The 22,467-nt window shown below is 54.8% G+C and overlaps 1 long non-coding RNA gene across 1 annotated transcript; it reads left to right on the plus strand.

Moving 5' to 3' along the window:
* The first annotated feature begins 18,948 nt into the window (after positions 1 to 18,948).
* LOC135307080 (uncharacterized) lies at positions 18,949 to 20,746 on the plus strand. The gene is made up of 4 exons (XR_010367813.1): positions 18,949 to 19,103; positions 19,191 to 19,289; positions 19,744 to 19,818; positions 20,424 to 20,746. It is a non-coding gene; the product is annotated as an uncharacterized LOC135307080 (long non-coding RNA).
* The last annotated feature ends 1,721 nt before the right edge of the window (positions 20,747 to 22,467 follow it).

A 22,467-nucleotide genomic window follows, 5' to 3' on the forward strand; every position in this document is an offset into this window, starting at 1 on the left:
GGCACTGGCCCTGCTCTCTGGCCCCTACTGAAGGTGGGCAGGGCTTGGCCCAGCTCTTCTCTTGCACTAAAGAGATGGAGCTGTCACCCCAGTGTGCGGGTGGTAGCAGCAGCAAAGCCCAGCCAGGATCAGCACTGGCTGAGCTCCATGCCCAGGGGCAGCTGGGGATGGCCATGGTGTGGGCAGGCAGGAGCCAGGCAGGGGCTGCTGTGACCAGTGGCGTGTCCCCGGGGAGGATGGGGCAGCCCATGCTGAGCGTCCCTGGGCTGAGGGACATTTCCTTCCCTGGGACCATCTGGGCCTGGACCTCCTCCATTGGCATGCCCGGGAAAAGAGGGAAGCCATCAAGAGCCTGTGAGTTACGCAGGGATGGGGTGCAGCTTCCTCCCTCCTTGGTTAGCCAGCGGATTAAAAGAGGCCTCTAGGGTTTGTGGCAAACAGGAGTGGGCAAACAGGGCCATGGCATGTCTCTCAGGGACAATTCACGAGGCAGTGTGCACAGGCAGGGCAAGCAGGCAGGGTTGCAGGTTTTCTTGCTAGGAAGGTTTACTGTGTGTTGTTTGCAGTGTTTCTGTGGTTTTGGGGTTTCTGGTAGTAGTGGTTTTTACGGAATCGAAAACTGTAGTTAGTACAAGTAACTAGATGGAACCCTCCAAAAAGGATGTGTCTCTCCTGACCCATTCCTATGCAGAGTGTTTGAGCTTAGCAGTGGTTTCAGGGGGCAGTGTGGAGAAAAGCTGCCTGCGGTGTGAACAGGTGAATGATCCCTTTCACTGGTGGCCGAGCTTAGGGAGGAAGTTTAAAGACTAAGGAGTATCAGGGAAAGTGAAAGGGAAATAGATTGGTGGAGTTCAGTCCTTCCATCCTTACGGGAGGCCCAGCAAGAGTCACAGGACTCCTATGCTGCACACTGTCAGGCAAGAGAAGGACACCTGGTAGATGAAGGGGAGTGGAAATGGTCCCTGCACGGGGAGGTTATGATAAAAATTCCTCCCGACCCCCATCCCCTAGCCCCGGGCCACTTCAGAATAGGTATGAGCCCCTGGATCTAGAGAGTTAGCCAAATGATTAAGAAGAAAATTATCTGCCCAGAGAGCCTCCCAATTATGATTAATCTGTAACATGGATTGCCATCTCTAACATCAAAAAGGAAAAAATGGTAATCGTGGTGGGTGATTCCCTTCTGATGGGAACAGAGGGCCCCATGTCAACCGGACCCACCCCACAGAGAGGTCTGCTGCCTCCCTGGGGCCCAGGTACAGGATAGTCCTGAGGGACTTCCTGGGCTGATTCAGTCCTCTGATTATTATTCACTGTTGAAACTCCAGGCTGGCAGTGATGAGATTGAGAAGTCCCATTGAAAGGGACTTCAGGCCACAGGGACAAGTGGTTGATAGGACAGGGACACAGGTAGTTTTTTCCTCAGTCCCTTTGGTGGCTGAGAAAAATGGTGAAAGCAATAGGAGAGCTCATATCATCAACAAGTGGCTCAAGGGTTGGTGTCATTGGCAGAATTTTGGATTCTTTGATCATGGTGCAGCTTTGATGGCACCTGCTCTGCTGGAACCAGATGGGCTCCAGCTCTCTGTTAAGGGCAGAAGGTTTTTAGCTGATGAGCTTGCAGAACTTGTTGAGAGGGCTTTAAAGTAGGTTTGAAGAGGGGATGGGATGCAGCTGGGCTGTCTGGAAGCAGGCCCAAGGGTGGTAAGCCTGAGTTAGGGATGAAATCAGCAGCCCAGCTGAGGTGCATGGATAGCAGTGCACACAGCATGGGTAACAAACAGCAAGAGCTGGAGGCCATGGTCCAGCAGCAGAGCTGTGATGTCATTGCCATCACAGAAACGTGGTGGGATGCCTCACATGGCTGGAGCACTACACTGGATGGCTACAAGCTCTTCAGGAGAGACAGGAAAGGGAGAAGAGGTGGAGGCGTGGCTCTTTATATTAGAGAGGCTTTGGACACCATGGATATTGAAATTAATGATAATGAGGTGAAATGCCTATGGGTGAGCATTAGGGGGAAGGCCAACAAGGCTGACATCCTACTGGGAGTCTGCTATCATCCACCCAACCAGGAAGAAGTGGTGGACAACTCATTCTATGAACAGCTAGAGGATGTTTCAGGATCATCAGCCCTTCTTCTTGTAGGCGACTTCAACTTGCCAGACATCTTCTGGGAACTTAATACAACAGAAAAAAAGCAGCCCAGGAAATTTGTAGAGTGTGTGGAGGACAAGTGTTGGTTGCAGCTGGTGGGTGAGCCCAGCAGGAGAGGGACTATGTTAGATCTGCTGTTTGCAGATAGAGGTGGGCTGGGGGGACATGTGGTGGCTGGAGGCCGCTTGGGGCACAGTGATCATGAAATGATAGAATTTGTTGCATTGCAAGCTGATCTGTAGTCAGCATTAATCAAGTTCTAAGAAGCAGTCCAGCTCAGCTCCATGTACTAACCTCTGTGTTTGACTGACAGAAGCTCACATGCAGTGGGAACTCTCCTAGGATGCAGACATTGTCTTGGTTCAGAGCCTGGGGCCACACAGATAGACCAATGAGCTGTCTTGGCCCAGGAGATTTGAATGGGCGATAAAAGAACACTCCGGACAATAAACAAGGCTGTTTTTCTGAGGAAACACGAGTGGTCTGTTGTATGTTATGTCTCAGACAGGGGAACACCAATGTATCAAGAATTCTTGGTATTTTGTGAAAACAGGAGGAACATCAATAAGACTTTTACACATGACTTTCAGAGGGCAGACTTTGGCCTGTTTAGGAGACTTCTTCAGAGAGTTCCTTGGCAAGCAGCCCTTAAAAACCAAGGAGTCCAGGAAAGGTGGGCATGCTTCAAAACAGAGATCTAGAGGGCACAGGAACAGTCTGTCCCTGGGTGCCGAAAGATGAGTCAATGAGGCAAACGCCCAGCCTGGAGGGGCAAGGAGGTTTTGGAGGAATTTAGGAATAAAAAGAGGATGTATCATCTTTGGAAGGAGGATCAAGTCTCTCAGGAAGTTTTTAAAGGAGCTGCTAGAGCACATAGGAAAAAAAAAATTAGGGAGGCCAAAGCTCAGTTTGAACTTAAAATGGTGACTTCTGTAAGGGATAATAAAAAAATGTATTTACAAATATATCACCGATAAAAGGAAGGGTAAGACCAACCTTTGTTCTTTCTTAGATGTGGGAGGGAACTTAGGAACTGCAGATGAGGACAAGGCAGAGGCGCTGAACACCTTCTTTGCCTCAGTCTTTAGTAGGAAGACGACTTGGCCTCAGGACAAGTGTCCTGCGGGCTGGTAGATGGTGTCCGGGAGCAGAATGGGCCCCCTGTTAGCCAAGAGGAGGCAGCCAGAGAACTGCTGAGCTGCTTGGATGTTCCTAAATGTATGGGGCCAGATGGGATCCACCCCAGGGTGATGAGGGAGCTGGCAGATGAGCTGCTGAAGCCGCTCTCCATCATTTACCAACAGTCCTGGCTCACTGGTGAGGTTCCAGATGACTGGAAGCTGGCCAATGTGACGCCCATGTACAACAAGGGTGGGAAGGAGGATCCTTGTAATTATAAGCCAGTCAGTCTGACCTCAGTACCCAGTAAGGTGATGTAACAGTTTATACTGAGTCATCACACAGCACTTACAGGATGGCCAGGGTAGCAGACCCAGCCAGCAGGGGTTTAGGAGGGGTACGTCGTGTCTGACCAACCTGATCTCCTTTTATGAGCAAGTGACCTGCCTGATGGATGCAGGAAAGGCTGTGGATGTGTCTATTTGGACTGCAGAAAGGCCTTTGCACTGTCTTCCACAGCAAGCTCCTGGAAAAGCTGCAGCCCAGGGCCGGGAGAGGAACACTCTTTGCTGGGCTCAGAACTTTCTGGCCCGGAGAGGGCTGGTGAACGGTGCTGCACCCAGCTGGCAGCCAGTCACCAGTGGTGTCCCTGCGGGCTCTGTGCTGGGGCCAGCTCTGATCAATGCTTTTATTGACAACATGGATGAGGGGATTGAGTCTTTCATTAGCAAATCTGCAGACAACACTAAGCTGGGAGAGTGTGTTGATCTGTTGGAAGGTAGGAGGGCTCTGCAGGGAGACCTGGAATGGTTGGAGCGATGGGCAGAGTCCAGTGGGATGAAGCTCAGTAGGTGCAAGTGCCCAGTGCTGCACTTTGGCCACAAGAAGCACCTGTAGTGTTCTAGGCTGGGGATAGTGTGGCTGGACAGTGGCCAGGCAGAAAGGGAGCTGGGGGCACTGGTCACAGCCAGCTGAACATGAGCCAGCAGTGTGCCTGATGGCTAAGGAGGCCAATGGCTCCTGGCCTGTGTCAGGAACAGTGTGGCCAGCAGGAGCAGGGAGGTCATTCTGTCCCTGTACTTGGCACTGGTGAGGCCGCACCTCGAGTGCTGTGTCCAGTTCTGGGCCATCAGTTTGGGAAGGACATTGAGTCACTCGAGCACATCCAGAGGGGGCAACGAGGATGGTGAGGGGCTGGGATCACAAGCCCTGGTGAGGAATGACTGAGAGAGCTGGGGGTGTTTACCCTGGAGAAAAGGAGACTCCGAAGTGACTTTATCACTCCACAGCTCCCTGAAGGGTAGTTGTAGTCAGGTGGGGTTGGTTTCTTTCTCCAGACAGCACTGACAGAACCAGAGGACACAGTCTCAAGCTGCATCAAGGGAAATGTAGGTTGGATATTAAGAAAATATTTTCCACAGAAAGAGTGATAAAATTCTGGAATGGCCTGCCAGGGGAGGTGGTGGAGACACCATCCCTGGATGGGTTTAAAAAAGACTGAATGTGTCACTTGGTGCCATGGTTTAGTTGTGGTGTTGGGACATGGGTTGGAGTGGATGATCTTGAAGGTCTCTTCCAACCTGGTCATTCTGTGAATTCTGTATGAATACTGAGCATCTCCAGGGACACAGCCTGACCAGCAATGTCAGCAGGTGAAAAATAAGTTTTGTGAATGGCCCTTTGATGAAGCAAAACATTTACAATCAGGGCAGTCCATTCATAGAGATGGGGGCACACTCTGGGGGTACAGCTAAGGCCATGAGGTCACAGCAGGGCTCTGGGGTCACAGCAGGCTGAGGTCACAGCAGGCCCTGAGGTCACAGAGGTGCCAGAGCCCTGTGGTTGCACAGCAGCACAAGGAGCCAGCAGTCAGTCCCTGAGCACAACTGTTGCGGCAGCAGCGGCGGTGGCAGCAGCGGTGCTGACGTTGGGACAGTGGTGACAGGACAGCGGTGGCAGCAAGAGCTGCGGGACTGGCAGAGGGCAAGGCACCATGGCCCTTGCTCTGCGCCTCCTGCTCCTGCTGCTCCTGGCCGTGGCCCTGCCTGCCAGGGCTGCCCAGGCTGCTCCGCTGCAAGCGCGGCGAGCAGGTGAGCCGGCAGCCTGGCTGCCCTTTCCCGGGACAGCGCTCCCTGCTCCCCGGGAAGCGCTGGGGATGGTTTTGCCCAGGGCTTTAGGGAGGGTTTCCTCTGTGGGAGGGAGAGTGTCCCAAGGGGCCCTGGGCAGCCTCATTTCCCTTTCCTCTCCCAGAATGTTACACAGCGCAGGGAAAGAGGGTGGAGAGTGGCCAGGAGCCTGCCCAGAGCTCCCCAGGCCCCTGTGCAGCTTTGGCCATGTCCATTCACAACTGGCTCCCATGGCCTTTCCTTTCCCATTTCCTGTACCCAGCTCCCTGAGGCAGAAGGGGATAAAATGCAGCATGGAAATAGTTATGATCTCTGCTCCCTCTAGATTTGGATGGCAACATAAATTATTTGCAAGTACTGGTGAATGACACTTTAAAGATCTTGGAAAATGCTGGAGGCAAGTTCTGAATTTCTGTTTTATCTGATAGAATAATCAGTGTCAATGTGGCAGGAGCTCATTCATGCCACTTTCCTCAAGGTTCTGTCAGGGTTGAAAGGCTGAAAAATTTGCTCTGCTCCCTTCTGGAGCCCTGAGGGATCCCACAGGATCGCTGTCAGTGGGAGGAAGGAGCATTTAGTTGTCAGACTTCCTCCCGTGTGCAATGCCAGTGTGTCCTTCCATGTCCTCTGTGCAGCCACAGAGAAGAGCAGAGAGGGAAGGGGTCAGGCCCAGGGCTGTGCCTTGGGGCTGAGCCTTGTGGGCAGCCTGAGAATCTCCTGCAGTGCCACAGCAGCTCTTCTGTCTTGCCTTTCTTTGCAGCTGAACCTGCTGGTGAAGGTGGTGCAGCTTCCCAAGCCACGTCCAGGACAGAGCCTCTGGGAGATGCTGAGGGTAGGTCAAGGCCTTTCCCCCTGGGAGAGCTGCCAGCTCAGAGCCCAAAGCTGGGCCAGGGGGGCATTACTGCAGGTGCCAGCACAGAACCATGCACGTGTGTGCCCTTGGCCTGCGCCATCCCCTCACCGCTCCTGCGGCTCAGTGGTGCCCGTGCAGATCAGCAGAGATGGCAGAAGCTTCTGTGGCTGTTGTGTTACAGATGTGTCTGCAGGGAGGACTTCTCCAGCTCCTTTGCTGATTCCTACAGAGAAGCCTGCCTCCCATGGCAGGGGTGAGTAGTGTGTCCCTGCTGACCCCACAGGCTGATCCCTGCTTTTGTGGGATCTGTTCCGAGGAAATAGAAATATTCCTCTTAAGGTCCCCTGAGAATGGAGAACAAACCCAGAAGGAACAGTAAGTCCCTGGAGGCATCCAAACACATGGAGAAGATGCCGAGTGATCTGGAATGATGCCATGGTGGATACATTTCCCTCATGCTTCCCCTGGGACTCAGCAGCCGGGGCTTTGGCTGCACATCTGCAGACGCCGTGCCTGGCACAGTGGGAAGGGATCCATGGCAGCCTCTCTGCCCCGCTGCTGCTTTCACGCCCTGCAGGGCTGCTTCCCAGCTTGGCCTGGCTGCGGCTCCTGCCCAGCCTCTTCAGGAAGGCATTTGGCATCAGCTGACAGGCAGCTCAAACTGCACCACAGGCCATGCCCACCCTGAGATCCCCTGCGATTTTGCAGTCTCCAGGCTGATCACTAATGGCGGGTGTATTGATGAAAGTGGGCCCTGTCCTACCTAGGATGTTTATGTCTTTGACAAGAATTGCCTCTTGAAGATGCCGCCTCTCCAGTGGGAATCGGTCTTACCTGATGAGCTGTTGCTTTTCCTTTCTCCACAAGTGGATGGAGAGGCTGTACAGAAGGCGGCGTTTCCCAAAGGAAGCACTGGCTCCATGCCAGCCTCGGCTGCAGGAAGAGAGGCGATGCCAGGCACAGGCATGGGAGGTAATTGCTGTGCCTCTGGACTTGAGACCTGCTACGGTTTGAGCTGCCCTCTCTGCTGCCTGGCAGTGCAGGCACAGCCCAGACAAGACTGGCACAGCCCTGGGGAATTATCCCGAGCAGGCTCAGGGCACTCGGGTACTGAGCAGTCCTGCTGGGGTCCCTGCGTGGGAGGCAGATCCTGAAACCTAGGAGCGACTGCATTCCCATGGTGGGGAATTGACAGAGCAGGACAGGAAGGCTCCAGTGTGTCCTGAGGGGCCTGCTTATGTCCTTTCCATTCAGAGAGGAATTTCAGGGGGAAGAGGAATAGAGGGAGAGAAGAAATGAGGGAGGGAGGGAGGGAGGGAGGGAGGGAGGGAGGGAGGGAGGGAGGGAGGGAGGGAGGGAGGGAGGGAGGGAGGGAGGGAGGGAGGGAGGGAGGGAGGGAGGGAGGGAGGGAGGGAGGGATGATTGTGGCAGTGCCTGCTGCATTTTTTCAATAGTGCTTTAGCAAGAGTTTTAGCTCTGGGAGTGGGAGAGCCCAAATGCACTCCGGGCTGCTCCAGCCACCTCGCCAGGGATGTTACACAGGGCCTGCAGAGAGGATGGGGATTGGCCAGGAGCCTGCCCAGAGCTCCGGAGGCCCCTGTGCAGCTTTGGCCACGTCCATTCACATCTGGCTCCCACAACCTTACCCAACCCACTTGCAGTGCCCTGTTATCTGAGGCAGAGGGGGCCACAACACACCAGGGAAATGGTTCTGATCTGTGCTCCCTTCTAGATCGGGATGGCAAATTGCATTATTTGGATGCCCTTCTGGATGATGGTTTAAGACTCTTGAAGAATGCTGGAGGCAAGTTGTCCCTGTGTCTTTCTTAACAATATCCTGACAGTGCTGCAGGTGCCAGCACAGAACCATGCACGTGTGTGCTCTCGACCTGTGCGATCCCCTCACCGCTCCTGCGGCTCAGTGGTGCCCGTGCAGATCAGCAGAGATGGCAGAAGCTTCTGTGGCTGTTGTGTTACAGGTGTGCCTGCAGGGAGGACTTTCCCAGGTCCTTTGGTGGATGTTGCACACAAGCCCAGCTCCCATCGCAAGGGTGAGTGGTGTGTCCCTGCTGACCCCACAGGCTGAGCCCTGCTTTTGTGGGATCTGTTCCTGGGAAATGGAACTCTGTGGCTCTAAGGTCCTCCGAGGGGAAAGAACAAAGCTACCGGTCACAAGAAACCCCATGAGCCACTCAAAATCACGGGACAAATGGTGAAAGAATTACTGCAAGCCGAACAAGGTGGGTGCATTTCCCTCATGCTTCCCCTGGGACTCAGCAGCTGGGGCCTTTGGCTGCACATCTGGACACGCCGTGCCCGGCACAACGGGAAGGGATCCATGGCAGCCTCTCTGCCCCACTGCTGCTTTCACGCCCTGCAGGGCTGTTTCCCTGCCTGGCCTGGCTGCAGCTTGTGCCCAGCCTCTGCAGGAAGGCATTTGGCATCAGCTGACAGGCAGCCCAAACTGCACCACGGGCCTGAGATTCCCTGCGATTTTCCAGTCACTGGGTAGAAGAGAAAGGGCACCTGTTTGGAGAAGGGAGGGCCCTGGCCTGCCCAAAAAGTTTATAGGAATTTTCCTGATTCTTACTGATGTCTTTGACAAGCATTCCCTCCTAAAGATGCCACCTCCCCAGTGGGGAACAGCCCCACCTGATCCAGCCATCCCTCTTGCTTTCTCCAGAAGTGGATGCAGAGGCTGGGCAGAAGGCGGCGTTTCCCGAAGGAAGCAGTGGTTCCGTGCCAGCCTCTGCTGTAGGATTGGAGGCGATGCCAGGCACAGGCACAGGAGGTAATTGCTGTGCCTTTGGGCCTGGGCCCTGCTGAGATTTGAGCTGCTGTCTCTGCTGCCTGGAAGTGAGGGCACAACCCAGGGGAATTGTCCCGAGCAGGCACAGGGCACTCGGGTACTGAGCAGTCCTGCTGGGGTCCGTCCGTGGGAGACACTTCCCGAAACCTGGGAGTGACTGCACGGGGTGCCCATGGTGGGGAAAGGACAGAGGGGCAGAGCAAGGCTCCAGCGTGTTCTTAGTGGGCCTGGCTGGGTCCCTTTGGGCTGTGGGAGCTGTCCCAGCAGATGGAGGAAGGGCGGCTGGGAGGACAGGCAGGAGGGAGTTTGTGAGTGATACTTGCAGCACTGCCTGCTGCAGTTCTCCACAGGGATTCAAGGAGCATTTTCCTTGTGCGACTGAGAGAACTGCCACGGGCCCTGGGCTGCTCCAGGCACCTCTCCAGGGATGTTGCACAGGGCCTGCAAAGAGGATAGGGATTGACCATGAGCCTGCCCAGAGCTCCCCAGGCCCCTGAGCAGCTTTGGCCTTGTCCATTCACATCTGGCTCCCATGGCCTTACCCGACCTACATGCAGTGCCCAGTTCCCTGAGGCAGAAGGGGATCCCAGCACATCATGGAAATGGTTCTGATCTTTGCAAACTTCTAGGTTGGGATCAAGACATGGATTATCTGGAAAAACCTGCTGGATTATGGCATGAGACTCATGAGAAATCCTGGAGGCAAGTGCTCAATGTACCTTTCCGGAGAGAATACACAGTGAGCAGGTGGCAAGAGCTCATACATTTGCCCTTTCACTTAAGATAATCTGAAGGTTGATGGAATATGGAAAATTTGCCCTGCTCCCTTCTGGAGCCCTGAGGGATCCCACAGGATCACTGTCAGTGGGAGGAAGGAGAATTTAGCTGTCCATCTTCCTCCCGTGTGCAATGCCCATGTGTCCTTCCATGTGCTCTGTGCAGCCACAGAGAAGAGCAGAGAGGGAAGGGGTCGGGCCCAGGGCTGTGCCCCGCGGCTGAGCCTTGTGGGCAGCCTGAGGATCTCCTGCAGTGCCACAGCAGCTCTTCTGTCTTGCCTTTCTTTGCAGCTGAACCTGCTGGTGAAGGTGGTGCAGCTTCCCAAGCCACGTCCAGGACGGAGCCTCTGGGAGATGCTGAGGGTAGGTCAAGGCCTTTCCCCTGGGAGAGCTGCCAGCTCAGAGCCCAAAGCTGGGCCAGGGGGGCATCGCTGCAGGTGCCAGCACAGAACCATGCACGTGTGTGCCCTCGCCCTGCGCGATCCCCTCACTGCTCCTGTGGCTCAGGCATGGCAGCTGTTTGGAAACAGGAGAGCCCTGACACTGCCATGAAAGCCTAGACGTTTTCTGAAACCTGTCGTTGTCGAGGTGGTCACGACACAAAGCAGGGACCACAAGCAGTTTCAGATGGCAACAGTTTATTATTGAACATGGCTGACCTTTTATACACTCTTGAATTGTTTATGTTTCTTCTACCCTAACTATTGGATACAATAAATCAACATAACATCATTGGTGAAAAGTTACAGTGACTTAACTCACTTTCTAAATATACTTCATGCAGCTGTGAAGTTCTTATCTTTCTTCAGTCTCTCAATTCTCTTGGTCTCCTTGGTTACAGCCGTGGAGAGAGGTCCTTATCAGCTTCTTCTTTCTTCTCAGCTTCTTCTTACTCCTTTAGCTAACAGGCCCGCTGTTAGCCCCTTCCACAGAAACCTATCCCCATTTTAACGCGCATGACATCCTGAAGATGCCGGCACCCAAATCAGGAACTCTTCCATCTAATCCAACTGTCCTTTTTCCTGTCAGAAGTGATGGACCAAACATCTGTGCAGAAGGAGGCACATCCTGGAGGAAGCATTTTCCCATGGGGAGCCCCTGCTGCAGGGAGGAAGGCGATGCCAGACACGGGCACAGGCACAGCAGGTAATTGCAGGGAGCCCTGCCGCCAGCCCAGGGCCAGAGCCAGCCCTGGCTCCCGACTGGGCAGGGGCTGTGCTGGGTCCTGACAGGGCCTGAGCCTGTCCCCTGGGGCTGGGGGAGCTGTCACGGGGCAGGGAGGGCCAGGGCTGGCAGTGGCTGCTCAGGGATGGCTTTGGCCCATGTCCCTGGCAGCAGCCACTGCCCAAGCAGCTGCGCTGCCCCCGGGCTCTCCTCCCGGCCTGCTGGGCTTTGTTGGCTGGCACAGCCTGTGCCAAGGGCCGGCAAGGTGCCTGCAGGCCCCAGCTCTGGGGGAAACAGAGAACGTCCTGCCTGTATCCAGCGTGCTGCCAGCTCAGCAGTGCAGCACAGCACGGGCTCACACTCTCCATTGCTCCCACAGATGCAGCCGGCACCACAACACGTGTTCCCCATGCCCAGAAGGGCCTCAGAAGTGTCTTCTATATGGGAACAGGCTGCTGGGCAGGGGTAATGGCAGGCCTGCTACTGTTGGACCTTATTCTCATATTGTGCTGTGTCAGAATCTGGTGTTACTGGAAGAAGAAATGGTGAGTGGTCATCTTTCCCTGAAAGAGCTTCTTTTGAAAGTCTAATGTAGACAGGAACCATTCCCACTGAGGTTGCAGTGGAGTTGTGGCCAGTCCATGGTTCTCCAAATAAGTCTGCTGAGGGTTCTGCTGCTGCCCAGTGCTTCCATTGGCCTCTCAATTGCTGGGCCTTGTCCTGGGGGCCCCGCTGGGGCTGCAGCCAGAGCTGGCTCCCACTGAGGCTGCCTGGCCAAGAGCAGCCCCAGGGGCACGGGGCAGAGGCAGAGGGAGGTGGGGAGGAGAAAGAGCAGGGCTGAGATTGCCCTTGAAAGGCAGAGGCGCTCTGGGGCCCGCTCCTGGCCAGGGACCCTGCCCAGAGCCGTGCCCTGCTGGCCGGGGCCTTGAGGGGCAGCTGTCCAGCTGGGCCCAGCTGTGCCAGCAGCTCCAGCCGTGCTGGGGAGCCTTGCCAGCTCTGGGCCCTGCTGTGCACGAGGCTCCCTGTGTGCCACTGGCAGCTGGGGCCTCAGCCACCTCCTCTCTCCACAGGAGCACCTCTGGCACTTCACAAGACCGGCCAAAGGCCTCAGCCATGGAGAACTTGGCCTGTCATCATGCATCTGCGTGCCAGTGTCCATTGTCCCTTCCTGAGGTGCATTACCACCTTATTACTGCAAATACGCCGCAACCACTGCCTAGAACAGAACCACCTCTCCCTGAAGGGACTGGCGTCGCTCTCCATCCAGGACAGGAGGTGCAGCCTTCTAGCCACTTCATGGATTGTTTAAAAAGTTATCATTACTTCTAAATTTTTTAAATGTTTATTAAAAACCTTATTAGAAATATAAGAGGACGCTGAATAAAGACAATGTTACGGCGCCGGGAGTAGAGGATTTTTCCCACCATGTGCTCATCCACACAATGGAGGTTTCACCTTTTAACTGTTTTGCTCTTATTAATGTTCTGTCCATCGACTCCTTCTTTGATGTCCAGTGGTGGAGTTTACTTCCTTACATCTCGATTGGAGGTCAGGTGCTGCCGTCGTAGCAAGGTGACCCTCTTATATGTCCCAAACTCAGGTAACTCCATGATAACACAACAGGGGGTAAAACATATCTATAAATATATAAAACTTCTCTTAACATATATGCATGATATTTATCCTTTAATTGTGAGAGTCAACTGTCACATTACTCATCTATCACAGGCTTGAGTCCAGCTTCAGCTCAGGTGTCTGTGTGCTACCACCTGCACTGGCGGAGCTGCTCATCTGGGCACAGCCAGGCATGGGCAGGCAGCAGCTGGGCATAGGGCTCATTCGACCAACAGCACCCTCATGTTATCTTTGTCTTTCATTTTGAAACATTTAGATATGTTTATCCTTTGTAGCATTGAGAAACGTTTTTCATAGAATACAGACACCAGATATTTGTTCCCCTTTCCTCCAACACTTCTGTATTTGTCCAAGTAGTTTTACAGGCAGGGAAACCTAGAATCTTCTGACACATTGGCAATAAAAAGTAAAATTGCCTTTAATTTTTAATGTTTAGTCTTACACAGCCTGGACAAGACCGGCATAGCTCAGGGGAAATATCCCAAACAGTCTCAGGGCACTCGGGTTCTGAGCAGTCCTGCTGGGGTCCCTCCGTGGGAGACACATCCCAAAACCTGGCAGTGACTGCATGGGGTGCCCATGGTGGGGAAAGGACAGAGGGGGAGAGCAAGGCTCCAGTGTGTCCTTAGTGGGCCTGAGCCTGTCCCCTGGGGCCGGGGGAGCTGTGACGGGGCAGGGAGGGCCAGGGGTGACAGTGGCTGCTCAGGGATGGCTTTGGCCCGTGTCCCTGGCAGCAGCCACTGCCCAAGCAGCTGCGCTGCCCCCGGGCTCTCCTCCCGGCCTGCTGGGCTTTGTTGGCTGGCACAGCCTGTGCCAAGGGCCGGCAAGGTGCCTGCAGGCCCCAGCTCTGGGGGAAACAGAGAACGTCCTGCCCGTATCCAGCGTGCTGTCAGCTCAGCAGTGCAGCACAGCACGGGCTCACGCTCCCCATCGCTCCCACAGATGCAGCCGGCACCACAACACGTCTTCCCCATTCTTGGAAGTGTCTTCTGTAAGACTGGCCATAGAGTTCCATCAGGGAGACCTGTACCTGTACCTGTACCTGTCATCAGCCATCCCCAAGCCATGTCCAACATCCCTGCCCCAGCTGCATTATCAGCTTGTTGCTAGGGACATGCTGCCACCACCCAGAACAGGAGTCTCTGTCCCCAAAGGTGCTGGCCCTGGTGTCTGGCCAGGACTGAAGATGGGGCCCCTCTGCCAGGGAAGGGCTTGAGCAACACCTTTGGGCTTCACCTCTGCTCTCTGGCTGAGCTGATTGTCTCGCCACAGCTAGGAGTGCGCAGGCAGCAGCCGGGCACGGGGCTCCTGAGGCACCATGTTTTGTCTTCATTTTCCTTTTTTAGAAATTAGAAATTTTTAAAAATATTCAGACTTTTTTCTTTTTGTAGAAAGAAACCCCCAAATATTTCCCCCCTTTTCCCTTAGCAGTTTAGGGTTTTTCAAAGTAGTTTTAGAATAGGAAAAAATGTAGAACATTTTTACCATTCTAGAATAAACACCAGAATTTAATAGCCAATCTTTACTCCAGGAAGAACTAAGACATCTCAAGACACCTTGTCTACTGGAGAAGCCATTTGCCCTCTGGAGATTTTTACTTAGTCACAACAACCAATGAAAAACCTTTTCCCTGATATTTTTCAGAATATCTGACAAGCTTAGCTCTTAGTCTTCAGCAGCAAACTTTGAGTACAATGCTAATCTGCTGCTGTGCAGGTAGGTCTCTGTTTTGATCTTGGTTTAGGGCACATTTGGGAGATAACCTCCAAAGGCATTCTCTAGGAAACACATTCAAGAGGCCCCTCCCCCAACTAGATTGGGAAAAAGATTTTTTTTTTTTGTGAAAATGGAAAAAAAACCCTCTTTATTTAATAGGCAAGGAATTCACCATCAGAAAAAATGATGAACAATGTTAAACAATAAAACCTCTCGCCACTTAGAAGAGATGACATGCTCAGAAAGTCACCTTCGTGGCCTATAGCTCTGCTAACTCATTCTCTGGTCAGTCCCTCTGGCACTGGAAATGCTGCAAGCCTGGCCCAGCCCGGTGGGCCACAGCAGTGAGCTGCTGGTGCTCTTCTGGGTTTTCAGTCCAGAGGAGGTTTAAACAGTTCCACAAAAAAAGAAAAACCACAGTCCAGAGAAATTCTCTGCTTTAGCTAGCTAAAACTAACTAAAAATCAAAGTAGAGCTCTATCCTGCTGTCTGTCCTTGCCGCAGACAACACAGTGCAGGAGAAGGATGCAGAGGTGCAAGAGCAGTTTCTGATAACAAACTCCACCATTCTTCTTGTCCCCCCTTCACTCTTGGAACCAGACCTAAAGGTGCAAAACTTATTTCTGGGCTCAACCCACAAATGGGGATACAAGCATCATAAAGTCATCCCAGGACAGTGTCCCAGCTGCAACTGGGGCTGCAGCTACCTCCTCTCTCAACAGCTGCCCCTCTGCAAGTTCACAAGAACAGCCAAACACCTCAGTCTGGGACACACCTGGCACACACTTCCCATCTCCATGCCCATGCCCGATGTCCCTGTCACAGCTGCATTACCAGCGTGTTGCTGCCGTGCAGATGCTGCCTCCACCCAAACAAGACCCTGTGTCCCTGCAGGTTCTGCTGAGCAATGGCCCTCGGATGAAGCAAAGCAATTACAATCAGTGTAATAGCCTTAATGGGGGATGCGGGACTCCAGGCAGCTCTGCATAATGCACTTTATTACATCCAAGACATTACAGCAGTCCAGGGTCGTGGGTGACAGAGCCTGTGCCTGCAGCTGTCAGCTCCAGCTGCACACAAGCCTGAAGACCCTTTAGTTTTGCTTACAATGCATTATGTACTTTTCTTTGCTGAGCATCTTAAGAGAGAAGAACCAATCGGTACCTTAATATTTACCTATAACCTGTCATAACTACTGTAATTACCACATTCATGTTATTGTTCTCCAGTCACTAAAAGTTAGTACATTGCAGTTTAAACTAGAAGTTGTTGAAAATTCTGAGACCTTTTTTCTACTTGCAACGTCACCCATCTTGTTCCCTGTGCTATCTTCATGCTTGCTGAAAGCATCTTCTTCTTTCAGGTGGGTTTATCCTTTGCTCCAGATCATAAAGCCCCCTTCTCACTAACACACCATTTGCCTTCTTAGTTATCCACTAAGAGTAGCTCAGCAATTCTTTTATTCTATATCAAAACTTGCTTCCATCTCTATTTCTTCTTCAGATTCCACATTCAAAAATCTCTCTGCCAAGCACACATAGCTGTGAGACTTTCTTGTCAAACTTTCATCCTTCCCAACAAATCAGGGCAGTCCATTGGTACAGATGGGGGCACACTCTGGGGGTTACAGCTAAGGCCATGAGGTCACAGCAGGGCTCTGGGGTCACAGCAGGCTGAGCTCTCAGCAGGCCCTGAGGTCACAGAGGTGCCAGAGGTGCCAGAGCCCCGTGGTTGCACAGCAGCACAAGGAGCCAGCAGTCAGTCCCTGAGCACAACTGTTGCGGCAGCAGCGGCGGTGGCAGCAGCGGTGCTGACGTTGGGACAGTGGTGACAGGACAGCGGTGGCAGCAAGAGCTGTGGGACTGGCAGAGGGCAAGGCACCATGGCCTTTGCTCTGCGCCTCCTACTCCTGCTGCTCCTGGCCGTGGCCCTGCCTGCCAGGGCTGCCCAGGCTGCTCCGCTGCAAGCGCGGCGAGCAGGTGAGCCGGCAGCCTGGCTGCCCTTTCCCGGGACAGCGCTCCCTGCTCCCCGGGAAGCGCTGGGAATGGTTTTCTCGGTGGGAGGGAGACAGCAGCCATGGGCCCTGTTCTGCTCCACCCACCCCTCCAGGGATGCTGCAGAGGGCCTGCAAAGAGGCTGGAGCGTGGCCAGAAGCCAGCCTCGAGCTCCCCAGGCCCCTGTGCAGTTTTGGCCTTGTCTATTCACATCTAGCTCCCACAGCCTTACCCAACCCGTTCCCTGTTCCCTGAGGCAGGAAGGCGTCCAAGCACACACAGAAATGGTTCTGGTCTTTTCTCCCTTCTAGAATTGAATCGCGAATTACGTGACTTGGAAGTCCTGGTGAATGACATTTTGCATGTCTTGGACAATGCTGGAGGCAAGTTCTGCATTTCCATTTTGACTGGCAGAATAATCCATGTCCATGTGGCAATAGGTCACTCATGGGCCATTTTTGTTAAGGTTAAGTCAGGGTGGAAGGATTCTGAAAACTTTGCCTTGCTCCCTTCTGGAGCCCTGAGGGATCCCACTGGATCACTGTCAGTGGGAGGAAGGAGCATTTAGCTGTCCATCTTCCTCCCATGTGCAATGGCAGTGTGTCCTTCCATGTCCTCTGTGCAGCCACAGAGAAGAGCAGAGAGGGAATGGGCAGGGCCCAGGGCTGTGCCCCAGGGCTGAGCCTTGTGGGCAGCCTGAGGATCACCTGCAGTGCCACAGGAGCTCTTCTGTCCTGCCTTTCTTTGCAGCTGAACCTGCTGGTGAAGGTGGTGCAGCGTCCCAAGCCACGTCCAGGACGGAGCCTCTGGGAGATGGTGAGGGTAGGTCAAGGCCTTTCCCCTGGGAGAGCTGCCAGCTCAGAGCCCAAAGCTGGGCCAGGGGGGCATCGCTGCAGGTGCCAGCACAGAACCATGCACGTGCCCTCGCCCTGTGTGATCCCCTCACCGCTCCTGCGGCTCAGTGGTGCCCGTGCAGATCAGCAGAGATGGCAGAAGCTTCTGTGGCTGTTGAGTTACAGGTGTGTCTGCAGAGAGGACTTCTCCAGCTCCTTTGCTGATTCCTACAAAGAAGCTTGGCTCCCATGGCAGGGGTGAGTAGTGTGTCCCTGCTGACCCCACAGGCTGAGCCCTGCTTTTGTGGGATCCATTCCTGGGAAATGGAACTCTGTTGCTCTAAGGTCCTCTGAGGGGAAAGAACAAAGGCAAAGGACACCAGAAACCCCATGATCCATCCGAAAATATGAGGCAAATGCTGAAGGAAATGCAGCAGGCAGGAGACGGTGGGTGCATTTTCCTCAGGCTTCGCCTGGGTCTCAGCAGACAGGGGCTTTGACTGCACATCTGGACACGCCGTGGCCGGCACAGCAGGAAGGCATCCATGGCAGCCTCGATGCCCCGCTGCTGCTGCTGCTGCTTTCATGCCCTGCAGGGCTGTTTCCCAGCCTGACCTGGCTGCAGCTTCTGCCCAGCCCCTGCAGGAAGGCATTTGGCATCAGCTGACAGGCAGCCCAGTTACACCACAGGCCTGAGATCCCCTGCAATTTCCAGTTGCTGGGTAGAATAGAAAGGGCACCAGATTGGAGAAGGGAGGGCCCTGGCCTACCCAAAAGGTTTATAGGGATTTCCTGATTTCTAGCCATGTCTTTAACAAGCATTCCCTCCTGAAGGCCTCACCTCCCCAGTGGGGAACATCCCCACCTGACCCAGCTGTCCCTCTTCCTTCCTCCAGAAGTGGATGGAGAGGCTGGGCAGAAGGCAGTGTTTCCCGGAGGAAGCAGTGGTTCCGTGCCAGCCTCTGCTGCAGGAAGAGAGGCGATGCCAGGCCCAGGCCCAGGAGGTAATTGCTGTGCCTCTGGGCCTGAGCCCTGCTGAGGCTTGAGCTGCCCTCTCTGCTGTCTGGCAGTGCAGGGACAGCCCAGACAAGACTGGCACAGCCCAGGGGAACTATCCTGAGCAGGCTCAGGGCACTCGGGTACTGAGCCGTCCTGCTGGGGTCCCTCCATGGGAGACATTTCCTGAAACCTGGGAGCGACTGCACAGAGTGCCCATGGTGCGGAAAGGACAGAGAGGGAGAGCAAGGTTCCAGTGTGTCCTGAGAGGGCTTGACTATGTGCCCTTGGGCTGTGGGATTAGTGCCAGGGGAAAAGAGGTATGGAGAGACAGAAGAAGATTGAAAGGGAGGGAGACAAGGGCAGGAGGGATGGAGGGATAGAGGGTAAGTTGTGGCACTGCCTGCTGCAGTTTTCCCCAGTGCTTTAGCAAGAGTTTCAGGTGTGGGAGTGGGAGAGAGACCCAGGGCCCTGGGCTGCTCCAGCAGCCCCTCCAGGGATGTTGCAAAGGGCATGGAAAGAGGCACCAGGAGCCAGCCCAGAGTTCCTAAGGCCCCTGTGCAGCTTTGGCCATATCCATTCACATCTGGCTCCCACGGCCTTACACGACCCCCTTGCAGTGCCCGGTTCCCTGAGGCAGAAGGGAATCCCAGCACACCCTGAAAAATGTTCTCAATCTGTGCTCCGATCTAGCTGAGGTTGCTCGGAAGGCTTCTCCATTAGCTTGGCTGCATAAAGTTTTGAAGCCCTTGGAGTCACCTGCAGGTATGTTCTCAGTGTGCCACCAAGGAAGAATTGTTGACAGCCTGGCAGGAAGCAGGTGACAGAAGCTTCTGTGGCTCTTGTGTCACAGATGTGTCTGCAGCGAGGACTTTTCCTGCTCCTTTGCTGATTCCTACAAAGAAGACTGGTTCCCATGGCAGGGGTGAGTAGTGTGCTCCTGCTGACCCCAAAGGCTGAGCCCTGCTTTTGTGGGATCCATTCCCGGGAAACGGAACTACTTTCTCTTAAGGTCCTCTGAGAGGGAAGAGCAAAGGCAAACGACAGAAGAAACCCCACGAGCCAAACAACATCCTGAAACACATCGTGACAGAACTGCAGAAAGGGCATGGTGAGAGCATTTTCATTTCCCTCATACTTCCCCTGGGACTCAGCAGCCAGGGCTTTGGCTGCACATCTGGACACGCTGTGCCCAGCACAGCGGGAAGGGATCCATGGCAGCCCCGCTGCCCCACTGCTGCTTTCACGCCCTGCAGGGCTGTTTCCCAGCCTGGCCTGGCTGCAGCTTCTGCCCAGCCTCTGCAGGAAGGCATTTGGCATCAGCTGACAGGCAGCCCAAACTGCACCACTGGCCTGAAATCCTCTGCAATTTCCCAATTCCCAGTCCCATCCGGAGTGGTGGCTGCTTGGAGGAGGGAGGGCCATAGCCAGCCCCAGGGCACTGAAGGGATCAGGATTTTCCTGATCCTTATCCATGACTTCGACATGTGTTGCCTCCTGAAGAGGCCACATCCCCAGTGCATAATGATTCCATCTGATCCAGCTGTGCCTCTTCCTTTCTCAAGGGATGGACAGAGAGGCTCTGTGGAAGGTGGCATTTCCTGAAGGAAGGGAAGAGATGCCAGGCACAGTCCCAGAAGGTAATTGCTGTGCCTCTGGGCCTGAGCCCTGCTGAGGCTTGAGCTGCCCTCTCTGCTGCTTGGCAGTGCGGGCACAGCCTGGACTAGAGCGGCACAGCCCAGGGGAATTATCCCGAGCAGGCTCAGGGCACTGAGCAGTCCTGCTGGGGTCCCTCCATGGGAGACATGTCCTGAAACCTGGCAGTGACTGCACGGGGTGCCCAGTGTGAGGAAAGGACAGAGGGGGAGAGCAAGGATCCAGTGTGTCCTGAGAGGGCCTGGCTGTTTGCCCTTGGGCTGTGGGAGCTGTTCCATGGGCAGGTGGGCAAGCAGGAGGGAGGGACAGAGGTTGGGAGGGATACTTGTGGCACTGCCTGCCACAACTGCAGTTTTCCCCAAGCATTTAGTGAGGGGTTCCTGTGTGGGAATGAGGGAGGCCCAGGGCCCTGGGCTGCTCCAGCAGCCCCTCCAGGGATGTTGCAAAAGGCATGGAGAGTGTGTGGAGAGTGAACAGGAGCCACAGGCTCCCACAGTCTTACCCAACCCCCTTGCAGTGCCCAGTTCCTTAAGGCAGAAAGAAATCCCAGCACACCATGGAAATGTTTATGATCTCTGCTCCCTTTTAGATTGGGATCACGGCTTAGATTACTTGGAAACACTGGTGAATGGTGGTTTGAAGACCTTGCCAGATGTTGGAGGCAAGTTCTCAATGTACATTTCCTGACAGAATAATCAGTGTCAATGTGGCAAGAGCTCAGTCAAGTGGCATTTCCCTTAAGTTCCTCTGAAGGTTGATCAGTTCAGGAAGTCTTGCCCTGCTCCATTCTGGAGCTCTGAAGGATCCCACAGGATTGCTGTCGATGGGAGCATTTATCTGTCCATCTTCCTCTCGTGTGCAATGCCAGTGTGTCCTTCCGTGTGCTCTGTTGCAGCCACCGAGAAGGGCAGAGAGTGAAGGGGCCGGGCCCAGGGCTGTGCCCCGGGGCTGAGCCTTTGGCAGCTCCTTTGCCTACCCCAGGGAGCCTGAGCTGCTCCTGCTGCCACTGCCAAGCCCTGGCCCTGCCCGGGGCTGGCTTTAGAGCTGCTGGCAGCTCCAGGGAGTCCTTTCCTGCCCTGACTGCCCTGCAAGGGGCTCCTTCCATCCCAGTGTGGGGCCACTGCAGGCACGAGGTCCCCCTGCTCCTGAGGGGGAGGCAGAGCTGAGGGAGTGCCTTGGAGGGCACCAGTCACCCAAGTGCCCTCACTGCCACTCGGGCCTGAAGGAGAATCTTCAACAGGGTCACAGCAGCTCTTCTGTCCTGCCGTTCTTTGCAGCTAACCCGGTTGGTGAAAGTGATCTGGCTTCCCAACCCACGTTCAGGAATGAGCCTCTGGGAGATGCTGAGGGTAGGTCAAGGCCTTTCCCCTGGGAGAACTGGTGGCTCAAGACCCCAAAGCTTGGCCAAGGAGGCAGCGCTGCAGGTGCCAGCACAGACCCATGCACGTGTGTGCCCTTGCCCTGCACAATCCCCTCATGATTTCTGCTCAGCGCTGGCAGCTCTCTGGGGAAGGGAGGGCCCTGGCCAAGCCACAAAAGCCCAGATATTTTGTGAATCTTTGCCCCATTTTTGATAATCATGCTGCCCTGAAGATGCCAGCAAAGAAAGGGGGAACTGTTCCATGTGATCCAACTGTCCTTTTTTGTTTCTCAAGTGATAGACCAAAAGGCAGGGCTGAAGCAGGTGTTTCCCCAAGGAAGCAGTGGCTCATTGGCAGCCCCTGCTGCAGGAAGGAAGGCGATGCCAGACACGGGCACAGGCACAGCAGGTAATTGCTGTGCGGGACTCAGCCCTGGCCGGGGCTGTGTGGCAGCAGCTCTTCCCCCAGGGCCTGCCCTTGCCCGGCCCGGCAGCAGCCAAAGCTGGAGGCGCCTCGGCTTCCAGGCCTCTGGAGCTGGTTCAGAGCCCCGGGGAAACGGGACTGCTGCAGCAACGTCCCTGGCGCTGCAGATGCTGCGGAGCTGGCCCTGAGTGCCCAGAGGCCCAAGGCACAGGAGCAGCCCCGAGCGGGAGCCCTGCCGCCAGCCCAGGGCCAGAGCCAGCCCTGGCTCCCGACTGGGCAGGGGCTGCGCTGGGTCCTGACAGGGCCTGAGCCTGTCCCCTGGGGCTGGGGGAGCTGTCACGGGGCAGGGAGGGCCAGGGCTGGCAGTGGCTGCTCAGGGATGGCTTTGGCCCGTGTCCCTGGCAGCAGCCACTGCCCAAGCAGCTGCGCTGCCCCCGGGCTCTCCTCCCGGCCTGCTGGGCTTTGTTGGCTGGCACAGCCTGTGCCAAGGGCCGGCAAGGTGCCTGCAGGCCCCAGCTCTGGGGGAAACAGAGAACGTCCTGCCTGTATCCAGCGTGCTGCCAGCTCAGCAGTGGAGCACAGCACGGGCTCACACTCTCCATTGCTCCCACAGATGCAGCCGGCACCACAACACGTGTTCCCCATGCCCAGAAGGGCCTCAGAAGTGTCTTCTATATGGGAACAGGCTGCTGGGCAGGTTTAATGGCAGGCCTGCTTTTTCTGGCATTTATCTGCATCTTATGCTGTGTCCAAATTCATTATTACTGGAAGAGAAAATGGTGAGTGGTCATCTTCCCCTGAAAGAGTTTCTTATGAAAATCTAATGCAGACAGCATTCGCAGGGAGGCC

This window comes from Passer domesticus, chromosome 9, assembly GCF_036417665.1.
Source record: "Passer domesticus isolate bPasDom1 chromosome 9, bPasDom1.hap1, whole genome shotgun sequence".
In the NCBI taxonomy this organism is placed as follows: domain Eukaryota; kingdom Metazoa; phylum Chordata; class Aves; order Passeriformes; family Passeridae; genus Passer; species Passer domesticus.